General features: G+C 38.3%; 1 long non-coding RNA gene across 1 annotated transcript in view; it reads right to left on the reverse strand.

Moving 5' to 3' along the window:
• LOC148054859 (uncharacterized) overlaps window positions 1–26,452 on the reverse strand; it is a 162,753-nt gene that overhangs the window by 46,785 nt on the left and 89,516 nt on the right. The window lies entirely within an intron of this gene.

A 26,452-nucleotide genomic window follows, 5' to 3' on the forward strand; every position in this document is an offset into this window, starting at 1 on the left:
TCTCTCAGTTCTGTTTTACACACTATGACCTTAGTTTTACTGTGACAAATGCTCCCAAAGGGCTTAGAAGTCTGTTAAGAGAAATATTAAAGACAAATTTCTTCCTCCTGGTTGTTGTAGCATCTACATCCACTTCTTTCTTGCAAATGGGCAGCCCCTTGTGAAGTACTGTGCTCACATGCTGACACGTAGACATGAACTTTGGGTTTACCTCTTCAATGAGGGACTGACTGTGAAATGGTAATTCCTAACCAAGAGACCACATGATTTTTCCTTAATGTTTTCTATAAGTTCTTGCATTAAAAAAGCAGTATTTAATGAGGCAGGAAACAATTTCAAAAACAAATGGTTGTACGTTTCTCTTTGAGGAAGACATCTTCTAGTGGAAAAATAATTCAAGGTTTTTTTCATTATCTTTAAAACAGATAAAAACTATATCACAAAAAGGTAAAAAAGGGCACTGTCTCCCTCGGCTGTCCTAGAAATCTTATACAATGAGAATGCTCAAGACTGTCTTGAGGCTGCTATAGCTCCATCACCCTACTAAGTCTCAGCAAAGCAAAAAGAATGTACAAGCAAAGGAAGCAGCAAGTGTTTCAGTCCCATACTAGAGTCCTAGGACTAGAAAGCACAGTCTTTTGGATCCCAGGCTCTCTCACGCTTCCGAAACTGTTTCTGCCACCACAGAGGGTCCCCATCCCAAGCAAAGCCCTAGGCTTCCCATCTCACAGCCTCCCCACTCTCGTGGCAGACCTCCTCTGAGCATTTCCCAATTTTTTCTACCTCTCAAGGACCCATCTCTCTTTCCAAGTCATTCTATCCCCAAACTGTTCACACCTCAGCCTACCACTCTCCCATGTCTCAAACATGTCTTCACTCTTGTCAAATCTTACCTCCTCCATCTTATTCCCTCTCACAGAAGAGCTGGTGCCCAATATAACGGACCATTTTTGGGATGCCAGCTTTGACCTATTAAAACACATGGCCCAGGAAATTAATTAGACCAGCCTGACATGCCTGGTTCTTCAGAAATCCAGGTAGCTGTTATTCATCTTCATATAGTCTTATGTTCACAGTCCTAAATATTACTTCCATGATTATTTATTCCATAATTTATGCAGTGATTAAAATTACATAGAAAGATTTATAATTCCCTAGCTACTCTTTCCCTAAGGCATGGACTGTACTTACCCTTTCCCTATCATCCCTGAACTCCCAGGGTTAACTGCTAATAGTTCTGTGACTGCTCTATAGATTACCAGACCTGTCATTTTTCAGTCACACCATTTCACCAGCTTAAACGAGTAACTAGGACCTCTGATAAACTGGAGAGTATAGGTGGCTTCTGGCACAAACAGCTAGGTTTAGCTGGCATTGAATTCCTCATTAACTAAAACCAGCTTCCTAGTCAATGCATACAACAATTTCAGGGGTCAAGAATTAATTAGCAGCTTCTTAAAAGCTAATAAGCCAAAATAAAATTTGGATAAGCTTGGTAGTAGGAGGACATGATCTTTGATTTTTTCCCAGGTGAATGTAGGAAGAAATCATTGGATTTAGAAAAGCTTCTTCTGCTATCCCTATTTGTATTGCACCAGGTAGATGGGAATCTACAACAGTTCCAGACCCACATATTGAACTCTGGACAATACAGCAACTACGGGGAAGCAAATATCACAGATAAGGTACGTTATTGCTCCACAGGACAAAGCACTTCATTCTTGGGTTTGGTAATTCAGAAGGCAGTAGATTGCCTACACCTACCTAGGAATCTTCACCTGAAAGGAACTAACACTTCCAAAGAAAGCTGTGTCTCACAACCCTGCCCAGGATAACGGGGTGGCACTTTTGGCTTTCTGGCACATCTCTAGCAATAACAAACTGCCAACTGGTAACCAGGTAAGATCTCACAGAAGGCTGGGAAGAAGAGCAAAGCCAAACTTTTAGGCTATACATATAGCAGTGACAGCTCTTGGTATTAACAGGCAGAAGTAAATTACTGTGCCAGAATAATTTTGGGCACAAGCGAGCACACACTTAGTATTTTCATATTATGCTAGTATCCTCTTGTATTTCTTTTATCTGTAGCAAACCTAAAGATGTAGACTGCATTGTAAGTATACAGTTTCAGACTTTTTTTCCCTGTAATCACAGCTGGATTCTTAATAATAACAACAACTAATTTTGTAGCTGCTATCTCATATATCTGCATAATTTTGTTCTATTTTCAGATGTTTTTCTATCCTTAGGCTAATACTAGCTAAGGTAGAGCACTTTCCTAATAACATTGCAAGCTGAGCTTAAGGAGGCCAAAGATGAAAGGAATTTTTCTGATGCACACTTTAATATAATAAATGGTAGTTAAGTGCAACAGTGCATCACTAGAATCATAATTAGCTGGCAATATTCACTCTCATTCATTGTTGCATGCAGTATTACAGACAAGATTTTAATGTAAGCAGACACCTTCTCAAAAAGCAAATGTTTCTACTGTAGGCTGCAGTGCCCTGCTCCTCACTAGAAAAGTGTGCAGGTAAATTACAACCAAACCAAATACCTCAAACATTAAAAATAGCTTTCCTTTGCCAAATAACATTTGCTTCAGGATGACAGTCCTGCACCAAGACACAGGTCTATCTGCATTGTTGTCTTCACAAACTATCAAATGAAGTTACATTTAAATCCATTCCCCTTATTCACTCCTGCAAAGTCATCATAACAGCTTCTGTCATGAATATGTTCTCCTTAGAAACAGGTTGCATGACACCATTTTCCCTATATTATGAGGGTGGCAGAGAGAATGAGAGGCTGAAGTTTTAGTCAGTAATCTTACTCACATATAGAAAGAAATGTGTGCCAAGAAAAGAAAAAAAAAAATAGCCTTCCAAAGCAAATTAGTTTGTGTAATAGAAAGAAGGACAGAGAGAGAGAGATGGGTTACGGAAAGATTTTGCAAAAATTTTGAAAATTCCTTCCTCAGAGTTGACTAAAAAGGGACAAATCTGCCACAAAATGAAGTAATTTCTCATCTTTATCCACGGTATGTTCTAATATGATTATTAACAACCTGACCTAATATGCCTGGCTATTTATATATGTTTTGTTGAGAATTATTCTGTTAAGTTTCCTGCCCACAGACTTATTTCTAACACAGATGAATGGAGAAATTGAGAACAGAAGCCACTTAATACAGAAATAGTATCTAGATGACAGTAATGGCAATGTTATAACATGGATAGTAACTCAGGGTACATCATGTTCATGTTCTCTGTGTTACTCTGAACAATGGATGCATAAAGAAAATATGATCTCATCACTTGAGAGCATACATCAGGTTAAAGGGTGAATTTAACCAATCTCAGGTACATGATTTAGGTTTGAGATTATGAGAAGCGAGGATCTAAACCTACATCTTTTGAATCAAAGTCCACAACATAATAACAAAGAACTGATTCAGAACATTTTAACTATTTCCTAGGGGAAAACACAGCTCAATCAAAAAAAAAAATCAAAAGAAACAGTTTGGGTAAAAGAACTGATTTAGCCAAAAGGTTGGGTTGGCTTTTTTTTTTTTTTTAGATGGAGAGAAAGGGGAATGCATCTAAACAGCCCCAAATGAATCATGGCCTTTTTGCTCCATTTTTTTCCCTTTCTCTTTGCTTACAAGCAAGATATTAAGAAGCATAAAACAAAGTTTCCAGCTCTAAGAGATCTAAAATGAAATACTTATCCTTCAAAACTTTATATCTCTCCAGCTGAATTCAGGATTAATTCTGAACAGGTAAAAACAACATTCAAAATCTTTCACAGAATAGGATTTTTCACTTATAACAGTTTTCTGGCAAAGTCAATTGCTGGAGTCCTTAAAATCGTAGCCTACTCACACACTAGGGAATGGCATAATTACTGAAATAGCAAACCAGGGAGGGACTCAGCAAGAAGACATTCTTTTCACCTGGAAAGAATTAGGAAGAAACCAGCAGGTTGCTAGAAACATCACTGAGCTTTGTTTGGTTTCATTGCAGATCCCAGAACCACAGTGTTTGGCAAAGATTCAGGTAAATACCCAGGTTTTTCAAACATGTCCTCAGTCCAAGTCTTTTTGAGGGCACTTCATTGCAATGGCAAACCTGAGTCAGTGTCTTTCTTGCTGAAGTAACAAAGTTATCATTGGATCTTATGGAAAAATGAGCAACCCTTAAGGTTAAATGTGTAATAGAGTACAACTAATACTTGGGGTTTTGTTTTTGGGGTTTTTTTTTGTTTGTTTTTTTTTTTTTTTTTTTTTTTTACTTACAGATTTCCTCTTGCAGCAGAGCAGGTGGAATAACAAAGACACAGTAAGAAGTTTGGAGAGTCACTACAGAATTTGTTCCCTGCTTGAAGAAGAGACAAGAAGGGGAGTGCAGAAATGATGTGACAGCCTCACCTTCCCTAGTACCAGTTACTTGATTCCACAGGAACAAAAGGGTTAAATTTTAAGAAGCAGAGGCCTGACACAACTGATCTGTTTTGGAAGCTCTTCCACATCTTATATGTAGTAATGTAAAAAGCCCAGACACAACTTCTTTAGGATCTTGCTTTAAACATTATCTTTGTCACATACAATAAAAGAGCACCGTTCAATGTATTGTAGAAGAATGAAGAGATATGTATGTTTGACCTTTCCCTGTAAGCATTATATGAGTGTTTTATAAGGTAAGGTAAAATACCTTCAAAGTCACTGGCTGCTCAGTATAAAAAAAAGTATAAACCAGTCACCTTCTGATACTCTGAAAGTCTGAGTCTATTTGAATGAAATCAGAGGTATTTGGTGATTGAGATTGCAGTACTGAAAGGCTAAGATGAATTAAGAGGGAATGTGGAAAGAATCAAACGTGCAAGGCCAAAATCCATTACAGCCAATGACTGTATTTACCTCAGTGAATAATTTTCCTCATAAACTATTGATTTTTGAAGCCTTCACCAAAAGCAGTTCCCTTTTAAGTATAATTTGAAAGCTATGATAAAATATGATATACTGTTGTCAATTATATTCATTTGCATAGCATTCACCCCAGCTGAGGAGGGAAGATCTTTTTATTAACAGCTGTAAGAATTCAAAGTAAGATCCTGAGTAAGGCAAAGCTTTAAAAAAAGTAACAAAAGAAAGGATCAAATCATTGTCATTTCCACTTCACAGATAAAACCTAGAAACAGCACCCCACAGGATGGTAACTACCATACCATGTAAACTAACGAACTTACAAGTACCAGAGGATCTGGGTCCTGTAAATGTGATCCATGATCTGTTCTGAAGTTAAGCCACAGATTTAGCCATTTAAGTGATATAGCTATATAGAACCACACTACATCCCTTATCCAGTCTTAGAGCTGAAGACATTAACCTCTCCAAATACCATAGCAAAATCCAATGGGTATCATGAATCATAATTCTCAATTGAGTTTATTACTTTATTAACATAAACTCAATCTGATTACAATTTATATTACCTGCTGTGAGCCAGTGCACCCTAAAAATGTACAGACTCTGTTCAGTTGCTGCAAAAGTTCTCACTAGTTACCAACTAGCTATTGTCCACTGCTTATAAATAGTTACCTGGCCAAAATTCAGCGCCTTCTTTTCAGCAAAAAAAAATTGAAGACAACAACAGAATTAATTTCAGCCTAGCTCAGGACATTACATTGCCATTTTAAAAAATTTGTAGCCAAGATCTAATAAGATTACTTGTTTTGTTTTTTTAAAGGTACTATTTAAAGAACAGTACCTAATCACAGAGGGAATGATAGTATTTGGCCACTACCTGGATCATCTAACTGTTCTTTCAAGCGTTATCACACCTAAGTACAATCAAACTCAAAAGTCTTCAGAGATGTACTGCTGAAGACACTAATAAGTAATTTAAAAATCTACCCTGAAATGTTTCTGGTTTAGGTTTGTCACATGATACTGTGATAATCTTTATATTTCTACATGTTAAATGTACTGTCTTATAAATGGCGAGTTGTTTGAGAATGGCTTTCAGGTCCTGTAAGTTCCTAGTTCTATGGACTTGCATCCCTTGAAGCTTGCTATAATTCCTGCCTTGCCTCAATCACATGGCTCTACTTTCTGGAAGAGCCTGCACTCAGCTAATGCTCATTATTGTAGGATTCACAATGTCATATGTTATTTCTGAGAAGACCCACTCTCTTCTAAAGTAGAAAACATTGTGACAGATTTTTTTCTTATTGAGAAACTATTAATGCTTGCTTACTTGGCAAGATATCTTGCAGAGTTTTAGAAAAGATTTTTTTTCAGTGTTTGTATTTTCAACATATGATATGTTTTATGCAAGATTTTTAGTCCCAGGAGAACTCTGGTGCCTTTAAAGACTTATTACAGGAAGAACTAAATTATTTTTGTTGGAGTGGAACTGAAGGACATTTAGTAGCTGCTTATTGCTTCTAGAAAAATAGAAAAAAAAATTCCTGACCTGAAGAATTTACTGTTGCAGTAACTCCAAACTCATCAGTTCATAGAAAAATATCCTAATTCTGCTGTGTGTTTTAAGGATCATCATTGCATACTTAAGCAGATTCAACAACTCCAATGGGTCATTGTGACACAGCATAGTGGTGTCATCACTGTGTATTACACCATGATGGGAAGTTGTTCGTTTTGAGGTAGTATAATAACGAGGACACATCACAAGGCCATTTCATGGTTTTGTCTTACTACACACGCAGATGAACACAGCAGTTCAAAAGTCCCTTTCCAGTGCTAAGTCTAACATGCAAAGTCTTGGTCAGATATTCCTATTTTCAAGAAAGAAAAAAGAGCAGAGGAACAGGGCATACGTTGTAGCGACAGAAAGGACTACTACCGTAAATTGACTTGATCATTATTCCAAGGGAAGCCCCTTATTTCTGATTGAGCTGACTTTTCAAAAAGACCTCTTATCCTTATATAGGGCCCTGAAGTGATGAAAAACTTACCATACTTGTGAATAAGTTGTCCTAGCAACCACTTAGACTTTATTTCTAGATTAAGTCTATCTTCAAATTCCAGCCACTAAATTATTTTACATCTTTACCCCTTTCTATCATGTCTTCTCTCCATACAGGTTTTTCTAAGAGATAGTTAAACTCATCTCTTAATTTCCTTCCAAATAACCCAAAGCCCTTGAGCTTTTTAATTTCTCATTTGTAAGGTGCCTTTTCCATATCTTAAATCACTGCTATTGCTGAAGTTGTCCAAACTTACTGAGCTTTTTAAATGAATTCCCTCCACATTGCCACTGCTCTTCTCATGAATGCCATATACAGAGGAAAGAACATCTATTTACTTCAAATTAAAATCCTTTTTCTCAATAATCTTCAGTGATGCTCTGATGAGCTCCATAAGGTTATAAGGACAGCTAGAGAAAAAAGAAAAAAAAAAGAAGCGGCAGAAACAATCAGGGATTACACAAAACTGAGCAGCTGTTGTGAAGGTCAGAAAACATCTGCAAAATAGCATGTGTGGGCTGCTTGGCAGTGGGGAAGTAGTTCCCATGGTAGGAGCACAGAGAACAACTGGGCAGTAGAGCAGTCCCGTACTAGTAGTTCTCCCACGAAAAAATGTTTAGGTGGCAGGAAAAGAAACTGAAGATGTTGGTATGGGGACAGGAAATAGTTGTAGCCTTGGTGAAAAGTTATGTCCAGGTATCTAAGACCCCACAATTATAAAGCAGAAGTACAAGAACCTAAGCCTATAAAATTGTTTTCTTCCAGAAAAATCTGCCCATCCATTACTGTAGAGCTGATAGAGAAAAGGTTTGGCTTCCAAGGAATTGCTCTTCTGGCAGCTAGAGAAATACAAAGGTGAGCAGGGATAAAATATAAGAAATACACCAACCTAAGAATGGTAAATAGTTCTAATAGCCAAATGTATAGAGCAGTGACTGGAAAGACAGATAGGAAAAGATGAATATACATACATCCATATATCAGTAAACTTCTCATAGGGCATAAGTACTTGTGCACATTTGGAGAGAGCATAAAAACTTGATGGGTACAGGATTAAAGAGTCTCTCAAGAAAATATATTCACTGGGAAACATTCATGCAGCTTCTAAAGATCTAGTGCTTACTACAGGAAGGAATATTGAAGCGTGTTTTAAGCATGATCTAAAATGAAATATTTGAGAGGATTTTATGAAGAGAGCACATTACCAGGGACTTGATGACAGCAAAGCTCTAAATTCCCCTGATGACAGCAAAGCTCTGAATTCTCCTTTGGCAACAAAACCAGGTCGTGAAGTCTTTTCATTTTGATCACCACTGAGACCATTTTTCTGCTACCCAGGTGTCCTCCACACAAGGTCCAAGCAAGCAAGTCTTTTACAACCTTTTTGTCCTGACTATGGTGCTTTAGGACAGAGGTGCAACAGGCAATTCAAAAGAAAAAGTCATTTTGTTAATAAATAACCCGGGAACCCCTTTAAGCAAATTTCCTGTCTGGTTCTGCAATTTGCTCAACATTTGTCAAGAGGACAACAGATCTTTTTTCCATACAGCATTTAATCTGCTGTAGCTATACTGAATCTGCAAAACTTGGATGTGGCAGGCTCTTTTTTTCCACAGACAAGCCTTCATTTACTCCACATACACGGAAAAATGAACCACTCGGCTTCCATGTTTTTGCACCTTGTAGATAGAAAGCAGCAGGGAGCTGACTTTAGCATAAATGTACCTTTCAGGTCAGGCACGGACATGCAAAGCGAAGTAGAGGAAAAGGGGAACTTCTGAGGTTGGTGCATCCAATCACTGGCTGTGGTTCAGTACCTTCAGATTCTGGCTTTGATAGCTCAAGTGCATCTAAACAGCTCAAAAATCCTTGCATACCTCAAGGACAATCAGGCTCTTCTGCCACGTATAGCTAATGGACATGGTTTATGATCTGTAAGTAAATGCATCTATCTCCTTTCAGCACTATTATTTCACTGGTTCACCTCAGTGACATGATACAGGGACCTTCAGGGACTGTTCAGGAATCACTTTGATTTCTTCAAATACACTGTTTGACAAAGCAGAACCACATTTCTCGGTGACCATTGTTTCTCTCCCTTTTATTGACATACTGAGAGTGAGGAAAAAGGAATGAAATGCTTAAAATACTAAACTCAAGTTCACAGTGACCTGTATTCTTTCTTAAATGAGACTTATATCATAGAAAACCAACAGCATCCCAAATGAAACCAAGAAGGGTCAATGCAGAATAAATAGGAATTTTCTCTGTGATTCTTGGTTTGATACCTTCTAGTTTAACTCAACAACATAATTCATATATTGATTTAACAAAATCACATTTTATAGATTTGCATCAAATGAAACTGAGCTGTGCTTCTTTTTTCCTGTATTGTTTTGGTGTGACCCTGGAACTATCATTCTCCCACCCCTAGAAAGAAAATAGGGTAGAAGCAAAAAATACATCTACTTGACTCCAAAAAAAAGGGGTGGGATGGGGGGTGGAAGACAAGTAAGGATAATAGAAAGAGACATTTACAGATCATTTGTGGCCATAGGCCTTCACTCCAGGAACATCTCTCTTCTTACTCCCACTTTTTTGTGGTCTCAACCAGACTCACTTTTGAAGTCTTGAAAGCAAAGGTAACACTTTCAACTAATAATACACTGAGCATTTCTTCTTGCCTGCTGCTGGTAGAGGGATTTTCACTTTCCTTTGACCACTCAGTTCATCTCCTTTTGGATTTCAAACAGGTCTTGACTATTCTTCTCCCAGTTCATCTATGGTAACTTCCAGTTTGCAAGTGCTATAAGACCTCAAGGCTAACATGGTGGAAAAGATTACTGGTTACCAGATGAGAGATTACATCCAGAAGTAACAACGTGTTAAAATGAATGAAAGAATAGATGAATCTTATGTTATAAATATGTCTGTGAGCTTGGGATGTTGCCTACTGTATACAGTGGCAGTTACATTTTTCTCTTGATTACAAACCCATGAGAATATTAGTTACAGACTAAAAAAAAAAGAGGTAACAAACATTACTCTGAGATAGTGCAAAGGACTTGCCACAAAAGAGACTTAGGAGATTACTGACCAAGGGAACTGTCTGGTTTTGTCTGTGTCCAATATGTCCAGGAAACAAGAATTTATCTACAGTTTTTGACTAAAAAACCCAACAAAAACCACAAAACAAAATCAAACAAGATTGCATCAAAAATATTCCTAACCTCCATCTCTGCAGACTTCTCATTCAAGCAGCGGAACGACAAACATTTACAAACTCACAAAAACCAACAGACCAAAACCCTGGTAGTTGTCAGGCGTGAATGGCATCTGCACTGGGGCAGTCCTGAGCAGAAAGGACACTGGTCCCTCCCTGCTGCTTACCAGCAGTGAACGAATTACGGGCTGCTTCACACCTGTGTTGGACAGTGAAAGCTTGCTCTGACAATATTGATGCGTATCAGATAGCATTAGTTATATCCAGCAATGAATAGAACTGCTAGCAGGGGCTTCATATAACACAATTTTACAGACGATGCATACGATCATAACTGCTTATGATCATAAGACATTTCTCTATTCTTGGACTTTTACCTTATGAGTTGGGATGCTCGACAAAATGCCCTGTTTTACTAGCCTCTGTTATACATAAATAAATATGTTTTTTTCCTGAGAATTTCAGTGTTTTTTAAATATATTTCAATTTTTTTAATGGTGCCTCTTTGAAGCTAAGAAAAGTACTATATGTCCAACAAACTGAAAAGTCATAAAAGCAACAACAAAATATTTTTAAGCAGATAGTTTTGACAGAGAGAATGCATCTGTAGATTCAAGAAATAAAATGTTTTATCAACAAAACTGATTTGGCACAGGGTACACCATAAACTGGTGAGGACTTGTGTTCACAGAAATCTCTTTCACCAAACCATGTATCCTGTTTTTTATATGCCAGTTTATCAAAAATAACACATAGGCTTGCCCTGCTGCAAAGGAGACAAGATGCGGATATGAGAAATAAAGCAGTTGAATGTGAAGAAAAGTAGGAGAAATAGAGAAGGTGACAAGGTTCAAATGCTTAGAAAATAAAAGAGCACAAGAACAAGGAAATATTTCCAAGGCACAGAAAAGATTGTCCTGTTTCTTATGCTGGATAAGGACATACTTTCTCAGGAAGAAGCAAAGACTGACCAACAGTTAGCTCACTTGCTCAGGCCGGATAGGTGGGTACTCAACAGGAGCTGTGTCACTATCAAGCTCCAAGGAGCAACATAATCAGCCATTGTCTCTAGAGGTAACTGTTCTCCTGCTTCTCTAGCTTATTTCATTATAAACAGTTAAAACAGAGCAACATCTCTCAATCTTCTGAATTCTGAGGATTTCAGAATCTCTTCTTTTCCCTACCTAAAAACCTTGCCTGCCTTTTACTGGGCAGAAGGGGAATGGCAAGCTGGTCATAGCTGCTGCCTCCTACCTGCCAGAGCTGACACTGCTCCATCACCTTGAGGTTAAAAAACAAGGAAAAGAAATAGGGAAGGTTTTACTACTCTCCATTAAAGTGCTTATTTCTCTTGCTGCATTGTGAATAAGTGAGCTCATTTAGAAATTAGTCACTATAGCAGACAGAGTGTGAGGAAAAAGGCACATAAAAGCTTTGAATTTAGTAAAGAAATGAACAGAGCTGGACCCAGTTGGAGGTCTGAGCACCAACCATTCTTCAAGATGATGACCACAGTCATCTGGACAAATAGTGCTAACAGATTAGGGACACAAACTTTTATGAAAATGCTTTGGAATTCTCATTTTAAACATGAGCCCAAACCAAAATTCTAACTTTCATCACTTAAGAGAGAATAATACAATACCTCAGCCAGTATGACTACATGAGAGCACTACAGGAGCTCTACCTGAGCCCAGCACAAAATAGTCCCTCACAGATGTTATCAGGTTTTTCTTGCCAGCTTGCATCTATTTAGATAAGTGATCTGTGGCCATTACAAGTAGCAGGTCAGTAGGTTCAAAGCCATATAGACATATCAGGCCTCTGTGTTTTGAGAGAACAAGGGACACTTTAAAGAGGAAATAAGTGGTAATTTATAGATCTTTTCCTAGGGAGTAAAAATCAGTTCATGCTGTAGTTTGTCGGTGCATAGGTGCTTGATCAGAAATAATTCTTTTAGAAGATGAAGGATTTCACTGCAACCAAGTGAGAGTGATGTTGGAGTTGTTTTGTAGCAATGGTGCTTACGCTGCAGGCTCCAGGGAGAGAGCAGTCAGCATTAACCCATTGCCATGCAAAGTACAGCCTGGCAAAATAACACCTGAGCAAGGGAAAAGCATCCCACATGTCTCTGCTAAATAGTACTCGGGAATTGCTGACCTGTCTCAGGACAGTTTCCTGCCTGAGCTCTATACATATCCTACCAAATTTAGAGAATAATGTTACATGAAAAACAATAAAAATAAATAGAATAGGAGAAGCATCAGCAGTAAACAGTGAGGCCAATGCCATATACTTCTTGCTATATTAAGCATGTTAAAGGCTGAAGTAGAACTCATTGCTTTCATTGACTTCAATGAGTTTTTCATCAGCCCTTTATTGCAAACGGTTTAAAATGACAAGGAAATCATAGAAGCAGTGACATTATATAATTGTGTTTAGAGTTAGGATATGGCTTGTAAATATCTTGTATGGCTTTTTGTAAATATCTAATTGAATTAAGAAGCTGAATAAGCTTGGACCATTATCTATAAATTATAAATATTCTGCCAGAGAAGTTGACAGTGATGATGTGACCCTGGCAACAAGAAAATCAAGGCCATATTAGATGCTATTCACAGGCAGTCTTGTATTGGGGATTAGGGGTATAAATCAGCATAGGTTCACTGATATCTAGAAAATAGGGCTGATTAACACCAGCTGAGGACTTGGCTTACAGTAACAAGTATTCATACTGGTCACTCATGGTCTCATGCTTCTCCCAACATCATCAGCAGCAAAATTACACCTTTATAGGGGGGCATTATTAAACCCGGAGTCCTAAAAGTCTTCCTTAGGTATAGAGCAGGAAACATGTACGCCTGGCTTTTTTCTGACATTTATGATGTTTTTATTGGTCTTTTACAAAAAAAGTAGAGTGGCAAAAATGACTCCTGATAGACAATTCAACAGGGCCTGAAAGCCAGAACCTTGGTTCATATAACTGCACTGAAGTTAACTAAATTACACTGTTAGACATAAGACAGAAGGATGTGCTGTAACATTCAGTGTCAAAACTGCTTGCAGACAAAGTATGTCAATTTCTCAAAATGATAGAATAAGGAAGAGAAAGAAAAAATAACAATTAATAAATCATAGTATAAACACTACACTCCATCTTACAACCATGCAGGACTTGTAAAATTGTTACCTCCAATTAGTTAATTTGGGAAAGGCAACTTATTAAGTATACAGGCTGACTCAACACAGATTTTGTTTTGCTTTGATTCTGATGGCTTAAATTTGACTAGATAAAATACTTGAGTACAAATACAAGATAAAGGACATGAAGTCTAATTCCTTACTATTGTAGAATATATATATACACTACATCAGCCCTATTGTATCACTGTATTCATATATTTTATAAATTGTGTATCTAATAATTATGCTTCTTAGACCGACAGTTTCTGCTAGGAGGCTGACCCACATATCACTCCTAGGATGACTGCAATTCTCAACTGTCAGCTTATTCCTGATCCATTTATGGTCAATTGTTCCAGCCTCCCTGTGCCTTAAATTGCTTCTCTCATATTTACCCCCCCCAGAGAATACTCATATCCCTTCTCAGACTTAATTTTGTCAGAGTACACATTAAGCGCCTTCACTCTTTTTGTGCATGATGGGCTCTTCATTTGCCTGATTCATCCTCTCAGCCCTCTTTGCATCTGTTCTGACATATTGGTGGCTCCCAGTCAAATGATGTTCAACAAATGCACTGGGATTTTTCTTCTGGCTGTCATCTCCACTTGGTGCCACCTGAACTAGTAATGAAAATTCTGCTCATAAACCCCCCTGTGCATGACCCTGTAACTCTGCTCTATTCCTATTACTTCAGTCTTCAAGGTCATCCAGTTCTTCTGGTATAGTAATTCAGTCGTCTTCTATATTGATAACGTCTCCAACTTTGTGAGATCAGCAAATTTATTTAAAACACTTCTACACTTTGTGCCAAGTTTATTAATAGAAGTATTAAGCAATGCTGATACTTGAGGAATTCAATAGTAATCGCCCTTCAGTCCAACAGTCTCCTTTCCAGATCAACCCACTGTTATTTCTCTTTTAGCCATGACTGATTTCTGCCTCTTCCAGTTTTAATAACTATCCTTGTATCATTTGTTTCAAACACTTTAGATCTAATTCTCTGTACTTCAGTAAAGAACTCCATGTGTCTAAAGTTTATCAGAGGAAAAAAATACCTTAATTTCTGATCGTTTATCTTTGGTAAATCTTTACTGCATGCACTCGCCAGACTTTTAATCTCCAAAAATTGTTCTGCTGTCTTTCATGCAAGCACAGTCCTTTTTTTTGTTTTAAGAATGAAGGACCCACTTTACACCTACAGTAGTGTACATGGAGTCCTCATTTTGCAGTTGTTTGGGAGACAGCACTTTTCTTTCTTTCCTTTTATTTATTTACTTAGTGCCTTACCAGTTCAGTGAGGTCCAGAATACATTCATTTACAAGTCACAAATCCCAAAACAGACCCTACAAACAAATCGTTATGCAACACAGACAGGCAAATGCCCTTGCCATGCTGGAACACAGACTCTTTCCTTTCCTGCCAAACATGACTCTGCATCAGCTCTGGCTTCTTACATTGCATCTTCCAGCCTTTTTGCTAGCTTAGAAGAAACAGGAGGACATAGGAGTTGGAAAAGCAGAGAGAAAGACATTTTACCCTCCACAGTATGATAGACTTGGATACATAAAAATTATACAAAGCCTAGCTTAGTACTGGATCTAAGTTGGCACAAACCAGGATTTCCCCAAACTTCCAGATAACCAACAATGCCAGAGATGCAGGACAGGAAAAACTGAGGTATTACCATTCACTTCAGGAAATAGAAGTGCAAATCTGTAATGGACACAACTATATGTGTGAGTTGCTATTGTTTCCTATAAACTCATATAATTCTACCTGCCTGAAAGGTCACTGTCTGCTTTCCCAATGGATTTATACATAATCCAACTGGATAAGACAAAAGGCTTTCTCATCGATTCTTTCAAATCTGACCAACTGTTCTCATGAAGATGAAAAATAAATGTATTAGGGCATTAATAGAATCAAGAAAAATGATGCATGATTTTCTGAACTAGGGAGTATGCTCTGCGCATGCTAACAGTGCTCAATTGCATTGCTGTCGAGGGTGTTTCAACATTGTATTTGCTATAGCAACCCCTGAAGATGCTCTTCCTGCCAGTAAAAGTTAGTGCTGTGCTTAGAATAATAATTGCTTAATAATGCCAAAGCAGTGCAGGAGACTAACATCTTAGATAGGTATGAGCTAAATAAAAATTACACAAACAAAAACAGGGGTGAAAAGAAACCAGTTAGTTCAGGAACCCATCCAGGCAACAAGACATTGCACTATCAACTAACAAAATGCAAGCTGAAAGACATACATCTTCAAAATCATGACAATCTTTCCTTCGTACGAACTATGCAACTATTACTGAGGGCTCCTTGCTTTATGACTGAACCCTTCCACAAAATATCCTTTGCGCTAGTTGTTCTCTAGGCTCACAATATCAGCATTTTTCTGAAAGAATCCTTACTCTCCCTACCACCCAGCACAGCTGCATAACAGGAATATTGCACAGGTCAGCCAAAGACATTTTAAAGCAATGTTGTTTAGATGCTATGGTGTCTACAACATAGATGGTCATCTTAACATGCTTGTATTATTGATAGAGCCTTTACTAGTTCTTCCAGTCACAGTGCCACAATGGGGAATACTGACAGGGAAAAAGTGAGCTGTTGCTCACAACAGCTGCTGAAAACAAATAGAAAGCTAAACTGAGTATTCAGAGGTTGACAGGAAATGCAAGATAGCAGAAATTGCCATAGTACATCCCCCAATACACACATGTTTTGCAGAAGCTTGACTCCCAAGAGTAATTCACAGTCATGCAAACACTCTTATTGACTCTGAGAAGGATAACTTTATTGTGCAATCGACCCAAACTAAGAAATTCTGCATCATCTCGTGGTTCTGGATCATTCATTGTAGAAATGGTTCGTTCTTCTATACCATTTTTCAGGTTTAGGACCAAAAGTCATTAATAATGTTGCATTTTAAACAGGGTACATAATTTCTCCCCAAACCTATTTTCAGTAATACAGCAATTCTGATTTTAACATTCATTTTAAATGAGTTTTAATTGTCTTGTGGTCTTAACGGTTGGATAACTGCTGGACAGTCTGCGGCAATTAAGACTCCATCCTCCAAAAAACCCACATAGGCTGGAAACTGGTTTTGCAGGGCCCTACAGGACCATGCCTTGGGCTGAAAATCATTATGGAATAGCCTCAGAGCCTGATTTGCTGCTTGCCTGTACAGCTCTGGGGTGACTTTGCTATTAAGACCATTTGGAAGGTAAACCCCACCTGCACTCTCAAACTATCCTTGAGCACATTCACAACCCGCCTGACCTAATGCAACTCCACACCTGTCCTGGCCACTTGCATCCAGCCCTTCTGCCCCTAGGTCAGTGTTACACAAACAACTTCAGGGAACATTCTTGGTGAGTCCTTATATCTTCTGTCACAAGAACAGCTAAGGCAGGAGACAGGCCGGGTTTCGGTTGTTTTGCAGAAGTTTTTCATCAAGCTTCAATTTAAACCCAAGAAACATAGAACGTAGCAAAGACAGTAACAATACGATACCTGCAACTGGAACGTAAAACAATCAGTAGAGCAGAGTCCTAGAAAGAATTTGTCATCTCCATCTGTCTGCATTGCTGGTCTTGTACAAGGAGCACCAGCTTTGACAGGGAAGAATATCTAGGTACTCTGTATTTCTACAATATAAAGCAGAAGACAAACTTGGCACATGACTGGTTTATGTAATTCCAGTAGCAATTGCACAGCAAGTCTAATTACTGCAAGGCTATTCTAATTAATCTAATGATTTTACAGTACATCTGATTATGACAAAAATGATTGTAAGTGTTGCAGTAGTGTGGCAGATCAATGTTGCACTGCATAGTAAAGAAAGAAAACGTACAGATTTTGCAATGAGGCAGGAAGGAAAGAGATACTGTCACCTGACATCGTAGTCAGCTTGCTACTGGTAGCAAGACTTGCTGGCCAAGAGTATTAGCAATATTCCCCCTCATCATCCTAGTCACACTCTTGATCTGGTGAGGCGGGAACCAGATTAGGAAACCATTCTGTCTGAGGAAAAAAAAAGTAGTCTGTATGTGGCTGAGGAATCATCAACAACAAGCAGGAAAAGGAGAAAAACACTTCAGCTGCAACTGCCCTGCAAGGTACGTTCCTATGGCTGTAGCCTCAAAGAGATCGAGTGCAAAGAAGAGAGGGGAACTCGTCTGAAAGTCTCAGCATGATTGGGCCAGAGCTGCCAGGGAAATTAAAAAACCTGTAATGAAATCATTTGCACATTTTTTCTTCTTCACAGTAGAGGAGCACATCAAAGTTTGTAAATTGAAGAGAAGGAAAAGGCCAGTATGAAAATCACGAGGCACAAATTTATCACACAGAGGTCTGGAGAGTCAGATGTAGTTTTTAAAACATTAATGAATTTGCCCTTTCTTCATCACCTCTCTTACACCCACTTTTACCTCCTGTTCTCACATTTCAGATGCAACTTTGAGATTCCTTGCAGCACAACAGAGATGAAAGACTGAAGTTGTGCCCCAGACAACAGAACCAGGAAAAACATGTTCTGCTCAAGGGCTTTAAAATGGATATTGGTAGGTATCACACTTGTTTTTATAGTCATTGTCATGCATTTGTACTATGAGATCCTCTAAAGTAATTGCCTGAAATCAAGGCCCATTGTATAAGCATTTTAAAGCATGAAATAAGCCATAACACTTGTATAAAACCTCACAAGTCTGAACAGATAGAGGATGCAGGGGAAAGGAAAGCATAGGGTCTTACTAAACTTCAGTGCCAGAACTGGCAGAAATCCGGGTTTCTGAAGCGCCACTGCAACACACTACTCACTACTAGGAAAACCACAAGCAGGTCACACAAGCACTAAGTATTACTTGTGGTAACAGTTTAAGTATATAAAAGTTGATGTTTGAAGGGCAGTATTTTGTTATGGTAGATAACAGTTTCTCACCTACCATGAGGTACTGGAACATAACAATATTGAAAGCATGTGAAAAGTTGTGAGAAAACAATATTGAGAAAATATAGATTTCAGGGTATCCAATGTTTCCAGCCCTCTCTCCTCCTGTGAACTGAAAATGTTTCAGGTAGAAAAGTTTAATTCATGTCCATTCATTTTATGTTTTCATCCTTTAGATATCATTTATTCTTCTTTTAAGTTCAATTGCCTCCCCCCTTCCAAATTATTTTTTATGCTAATACAATTGTAGCATCCATTAGATTATTCTGTAGTAGCTTACAGATTTTGTTACCATTTCCTTTTTCCTGTGTCTCTTAGTAATTCCGACAGCTTTTAACAGATCTTTTCTGCTCCAAACATACAAATTTCAGGTTGATATGATGTTGTGCTTGCAGAAGGTAAATCTTAATTGCTGTTACCCCCTACAGCTATTAATAAGTTTAGGTCAGTGACAAGACTTGGACCTTTGGAAAAAACCCAACTGAAAGTCAGCCTATATGGGCACAAGAGCTTCTGTGTTTGTCATGTATTACTTTTAAGAACACTAAGCAATATCTCCCAGAGTAATATGACCTGTAGTAATATAGATTTTCTTCCTAACCATCAAGGAAAAATATTTATAGGAACATTTTTTCAGTTCCATAGAAAGTAACAAATGTTCTTCAAAATGTTTGCTTGCAGTCCTGAAAGAGCTTTAATCAATAAGGATCTGAGCTCCTGCAATACCCTGTTATTTCTGATGCAAAACCAGGCAACGGTGCCTTTGATATAAAGCATCATGTTTTTTTCCTTTGCCTGTATTCTGCTCTTTGATTTTTACGTTCAGGCTATCTTACTCATCTCACCCAATTTCAGTAGTGTCAGCCATGACTTATGTTTTTGGGGACTTGGCATTCTCCAGCCTATCTACCAATAAACCCGCAAATATATATATATATATAAGCTCTCCATATGTCTCTGTGTGCTTAGACTTATCAAATGTGTATGCCTGGATGCCACATTATACACTAAATTGTTCTTATCAGAATTTCTATGTATTATGTTTCCTCTTCAAAGTGCATTTCTTGCTAGTTGCAGGTCTACTGGAGCAGGAAGAAAGTAACAAGGGTACAAAAAGCAAAAGAATTACTAAAGATATCCATCTTGGATTTAAAGGTCAACACTGTAGGCATGTGAAAACAAGGGATGACACCAACTTATTAGTTCCCACTTCTTCTGACCTGTGTCTGATTTTGTGTGTGCTATCTTAGGGCATGGCTTAAGTTGTAATCATTTATCAAGTATAGCTAGTCTTGAAAGGAAGCAGGTTAGCAAAAACACTAGTTATACCTGTGAAAATTTGGTATGGGTGTTGCTTTTTATCAAATCTTTTTGTTAGGTTGAAGATTTCAATAAGCATTTGATTTTTATTCATATATATATATTTTTTTTTAACTAAAGTTATAACTAACTTGTAGAAATATGCAACTGCTGTCTTCTGCCCTATGCAAACTTAAGCACATTCAGAGCCAGGAAACCTTGTGTTAATGATCCAAATAGATGCTTGGTGGGGCTGCTAAATCCAGCAAACAGGTGAATACTTGTGTTCTTTTAAGATGATAATTCGGCAAAGAGCGTGTTTCTTGGGACAAGCAGCATGGGTGTACTTAGCCTAGGAGAAGAATAGATGCCTTTTCTTGCGAGGCACAGAACAGACACTAAGAAGAGCTGGAGAACCTTCTTTCTATGGGTTTAACTGGATCCTGAAGAGGAGATAAAAGGTCCCTAAAAGTAGTTTCTGTACCAGAGCTCTTGCCCAGTACTAACTTCAGGAGGTGGGAAGTGATCTCCAGCAAGGACATCTGGCTCCTTATTCATACTTTGTGACCCGGACTTAAAGTGAAGTATTTCTTGCTATCAGAAAACCTATGGAGTCTATTTTTTAATTGAATCAACAGTGAAAACTAGCTTAGTACTTGAGTGTCATATACCCACGCTCCCTGGAACTCCTCATGTGAGTTCTGCCAGGGTAAATTCAGTCCTGTGTCCTTGGGAGAGACACACCAAACCTTGTGCAGCTTACACAGAAGCCACAGAGCCACGCTCCACCACTAAACAGAGCTTCACAAAATGCCCAGCAGCAGAAGAAAAAAGCACACATTAAAACCACAGAAAAAATGAGAGAGTATTGTCAGCTTCTGTTTTCACTGTGCCTTTGTTAGGCAGAGAAATACTGAGTCCATCCATTGCAAGAGACTGAGGAAAGAGAAGAGGTTACCACGTGCATAACCTTTGATAACAGAATATGCACATAGTCCCTTATCCAGGACAAAAAAAATAAAAGCTATTTCCTTCTGTCTGTATTGTTTCAAACAGGTCCTAGTTTTAGCATCCCTAAACATCAGGTCCTCCTACTGTGAGGAAACACAAGATGAGCTGGGAGGAAGACTACAAGAGGTGTATGAAAGGACAAGGATGGTACGCTAACATTCACTGGGATGGAAACATGTTTGCTCATACGTTGTCTGGGATCTAGTCTCCACCTCAGAGGTGGTTACATTTTTGTAATGGTGAAAAGGTCTGTACTATGCTTTATTAATGGAAAACAGACGTAGCAACTTTCATCCTAATTTAATATATTAATAGTTCATAAGTGAGAGTATTGCAAAAGGAATATTGGATTTATTCTTTTATCTAGCTTTGCTCAATCTTTATCTTTTTTCCCAGAAAGGAGCTAGACAGAGAGCTGCTTTTTTTTTTTTTACCAAAGCAACTTCCTAATGAGCAGAGAAGTTCTAAAGAACCCCGCCACTTCAAAAAGGGACTTGCAAACCAGCATCTATTTATTTGAGGGAAAAAAAGATTCCACAGAAAACCGTTCCTGTTTTATTAAAGGCTGTAAAAGGCCCTCTATCATCTGGATAAGATAAGGAACAGAGAAGCCTTCAAATCTACTTTACAAATATTTCTATTTAATTTGTCCCTCCCAGAAGAAGAAAAAGAGGAAGAGTAAAATATGCATAGACTAATAAGAAAATTGTAAGTTACAAGTTCTTTAACTAAGTATAAAATAACCAATTGTTAGGCAGGAATTTATTACAACCGACCTGTATTCATGAAGTGCAATACAGTAGCCTTATCAGATGATCTCTAACACACACCAGCAATAACTAGTCTGTTAGTGCTAGCCCTTTTCTTCACATTCACTCTGTCTCCTTAGCATTATCCTCACTGCCTTCCTCATCTCCTGCCACATTTCAGCTTGACATCTATCTCTTGTTTTATCAAAGATTAGTAAGGACTTGTCTGTAGAAGTCCGAGAGACACCCACATTCCAAAACTACTGATCCATAAGAAAAATAAGCATCAAAAATAAGGCAGATGGAATTAGAGGTAGGGGCAGATCAAGAGGGCACTAGATCCATGTAGATCAGAAGCAGAACCCCTCAGCTCACAGGTAGTTTTGCAGCTTGGGGTTTTCATTTACTGAGGTATCTTTCCCCACTCAGAAGTTACTTCAGAGCCTGACTCCTCTGCAAAGACTTCAGACCACTTCATATGTTTCAAGTGTTTTTCAATCTGCCACTGTCACCAATATATGTCAAAACTTGACTTTAAAAGTTCTTGTAACAGGCATGAAAGGAAATGGAAATGGCAAACTCAAGCACACAGGTACAGTTTGTCTGCAAACAGACTTTTATAAATTTTAAAGGAAACAAGCTTTTGCTGATCCCTCATTACACTCAGAAATGTGGTTGATGTCCAAAACATTACCCTAGAACAGGGGAAGAAAAGCATACTTGCCTAAAATTATGGAGTTTCCAACTCATCAACAAACTAGAAATGCAAACAGACTTCAGTTTTCCTGTTACACCCAAGACCAGATTTTGTCAAATGGGTGACAGATTATTCAAATACACATGCAGATACGAGGACAACTGCAAAGCTGATCTGCATGCAACCAGACTAAGATGAGCCTCAGTATTCCTTTTCTACACATTTTTTTGTGTATTTTCTTTGTGCAGCTGGTTTAGAAAGGTCTTTTGGGTGAAAGTTATCAAAATTCAGTTCCTAGAACACTGTTCCTAGAATAGGAGCCTATTTCCCTCCAAACTGCTCTGAGACCTGAATGTATGTTTAGCAAAACATAGTTCAGAAGGGAGAATGCAATAGCTGCTTAGAACTGTATATAATTCCAGTTTGATATTTTGAAACTTCTGCTTGATAATCACATTGGTGCCTTTGAAAATCAGTCCACATAATTCCTTACATTTAAGGAAATAACATTTCGTATGAAACACCAAGGTTGATATTATTTCAGCTGCTTTCCAAAAAGAAAGATTTTTCAATTGGTCTTTTCCAAGAGCTTCAAAGTACTTAATGCAAATTCTGTGCCTGCCAGTCAAAAGGCAGCACTCAAAGCCTCAAGGAGCCCATCAGCAGCAGGACTTCAGGAAACTTTATCAACGCTGAGGTCAGAAGCAAAGGGCTCTAGAGACAGGAAAACAATCATTTATGTAGCCTATGGGTCTTGTTGCAGTTTACAGTGCTAGAAGAGGGAAGGCTAGGACTGCTGCTTATTCCAGACTTTTATTAGGTATTTAAGCTGACAATGAAAAGCACTAAACATTGATGGAACAGACTACCAGATGAACGGAATATAATTTCTCCATGATATCCTCAGTCATACGTGTATATATCTCCATATGCAAAGTGCCTAAACCAGTAAATGTGTACTGAGGTGAATTCATAAAATACAGTGACTACCAAGATATTGACTATACTATTTGCTTCACAGGAAATGATTCACACTGGGGTGGGGAATTAAAAAAAATATAACGCAACGATTTTTGTAGTGGAATAGCATTTCTAAAGGTACGAAAAAGCAGGGAAATTAACTTCAGAAACTCAAAATTAATACGGAAAAAAATAAGATATTTTAAAACATGATTTTATCTCCTTCCTTGTGATTTATTGATCTGTAGATCATGATTTTCAAACATTTGCAATGATACAGAGCAACCTAGAGTTCTCCAGTATTTTTTTCTGTTTTGTGTGAACTATCAATGGTTCAAAACCCCTACAATTATCTAGTTCTCTCTTAAAATCTGCCACACTCCTGACCTTTCTAGCCTCTTGTGCCAGACTTTTATGGCTGTATATACATTGTATAAACACATGACTTATTTATGCAATCAGACAAGCTCTAAAGAGGAATACAGTAAGAACAAGTGAAGTTCAGATGTTCTCTTTTAGGGAGAGTTTTCAACATTACATCACAGTAGGTAACACTTGGAGAGGAAAATTCTGAATTTCAAATTCTGAAGAACTGACAGTTGTCTAAGGTAATCCCAAATGCTTTAAGTCACAAAGCTACAGAAACATTGTTTGGAAGTAACTTCTGGAGTCCAGCCTCCCGCTTCAAACACAACTGTCTTGAAAACCTCTACGAATGGATATAACACAACTTCTCTTGATAAACTGTCTAACTGCTGCAGGAAATCATCAGGATATGAAACGAATGTTATCAAAGTTTCTCATCATCTTACAGAAGTTTCTTTTCAGTGTCCAATGCCCCAATCTTGTCCATGGTTTAGGTTCTCTGAAGCTGACCCAGGGTAAAATCTAATTTTGACACCCTTAACCAAAAAAACCCTTTTGTTTCCCCAAATAAAAATGTCCACATTTCCATGAATAAAACCTTCCATAACAACTCTGTTCATAACAAAGTGTTCACAAACCATCTGCAGACTCATACTCAGATGACACATCTAACCAATAATGGCAACTGACATTCATGTTTGAGAAGCGTCTCTTCTATTTGCAGAAATTTTTTTGAGAAAGAGGATAAAAATTAAATGAACTACACAACCACTCAAATTAGAAGTGGGTTAGTAATTTGCACATATATATGAAAATTATTTACCCAGCTTGTAACTTGGTAACATCACCACTATCTCCTATTTAAAACGAACAGACATCTCTATTATCTTTATCAGCCAAACTGTTTTGGATTAATATGAGTCTTTACAGCCATAAGCTATTGTATCTGCACCAGGCAGGAGCCTGCACTGAAACCGCACTGCCAGTATCATGTTATTTCCTGATGACGATGCCAATAATCTCTGCTAGCTGATACCTTACCCTCACATGCTCATAGTTGTAGCTCTTAAAAAAAGCTGTCATAGCCCAGTTTAGGAGAAAGGAACAAGTTATAGTAGACATATCAGGTAAGATCAAGGACAAAAGTGAATGTTAAAGAATACGAAACATATACACGGTACTTAGGAAAATGCAAGGCCTCTAGGAAGTAAAGGATGTAAAATCAGAGTTGCACATGTAGCTATCATTTGGAGGAACTTGTAATTATGGAGAAAAAAAATTAGAGCAACAGAAAGACAGCAGAGAGAGACCTGAGTGGCTCTCAGTTTTATGTTTTCAAGTAGGAAACACATACTATTATGAAACAGCAAATACACTGGCCAAATTCATCACTGTGTTATTCTACCTCTTTGCCGACATAAACATCAGCAAGACCAGAACAGTAGCTGGGGGAATTGCACACCCTCAATTTTCTCCTTTCTGCTGGATGACTGCGTAACATACTGTTCCCAGCTACTAAATTATTTAGATCATCATCTGCAAACACCTGGAAACATATTTCTTGCTTCAGTTCAATCACTTGCATTTTATCCCCCACTCTTAAGTCTACTGGCAGAAAAAATAATAAAATCTGTCATTCCAAATGACTCCTTCAGATCATTGGAAATTACTTCAGAAATGTATTACCTCAAAGCTTTTTTTTTTAAAGAATCATTTCTCTCTATCCTGTACATTACAGGATGTTACAAAAAACTGTGAAACTAGAAGTGTGTTTAGAGGCTGCACTTCCTAAATAGTTAATGACATTTTGTTATGGTTAATGAAGGAAAACTTAGGGGAACCATAATGGCCAATATATCTGCAGTATGCCTTTGTGAACTGGAATATATACTGCAGGAGAAAATCGTAGTAATCCTACTCTATTTAAAGGGGAAGTTGTCTCTAGGGCACAGCAGTCCCTAATGGAGAAAAAAAGAGAAGCCAAAGGACCCTCAGTGAAACATCAGCACTGGGCTGAGACCCTTGTGCCCAGTTCCATGAGCCTTTCCTCTCCAAGCTTAAAAGACTAAGCCAGACACAGCTCAATAAACACGCAAAAGACAGGCTGACCACGAGACAGGCTAGAGAGACATGTCCCAGCTCTCATGCTGTGTGTTCTGTAGCAAAAAAAAAGAAAACATTTTGGATAGGCTATACAGTCCAGAAGTGAGGAATCCTGAGGCAACTGATGGTCATTCGCCTTGATAAGCATGACACTGGGTTTCTGGGAGAGGTCCTCCCCCCTTGTCTTAGTGCTTCCTGCCTGGGGCCACATCCCCACAGCTCTGCCAGCCAAAGGGGCCATATGAAAATCTCTGAATTAACTTTGGATGCACTCAGCTGAATTTCTGAAATGCCCAAAGGCTTGTGCTAGCCCAGATGATTCTCCTGAAGTGGGATAGGGAGCACTTTGTGTGGCTCACTCCACCAGCAGCATGGTGGGAATGAGCCAGCAACCACCAGCTGATGGGCAAGAGGTAGAGACACTTGAGTTTCAAACAGTACAGCCAAAATTAGTAAAGGATATCCACCCACAGCATACAATTTCTCTGACCCGTGCATCAGCCACATTTGACAACAGCTGCACGTTTTCAAAAGTGTCTTTAATCAGCAAGCCTCTACACCATTAGCTGCTCTGGAGCACCACCTAAACGTTGGTCATAGGTTGGCTACTGCTTTGGGTGTTGGAAAGACAAAGAAATCTCATTCTCCTTACTCAAAAGTACAGAGAGTAGGCATTTGCAAAGGATGTCAGCAAATAGAAAGTTTGTATATTGGTTAGCAACACAACATTTTATCTGTACATCCCTCTCTGTCACTATCATCTACCAAAATGCAGCATCTCAGCCATAGCTATCTGTATATATAGAGGGTGAGGAGAGGGAACAAAGCCAAGAGTGCATCCATGCACTTCTGTCTGAGAGACAGAAATACTGCTAAGATTCTGAGACAGAAAAACTGCTAAGATTCCTTG

The sequence above is a fragment of the Nipponia nippon genome, unplaced genomic scaffold, assembly GCF_047370975.1.
Source record: "Nipponia nippon isolate SJK-2023a ecotype South Korea unplaced genomic scaffold, ASM4737097v1 scaffold_3, whole genome shotgun sequence".
NCBI classification, from domain to species: Eukaryota; Metazoa; Chordata; class Aves; order Pelecaniformes; family Threskiornithidae; genus Nipponia; species Nipponia nippon.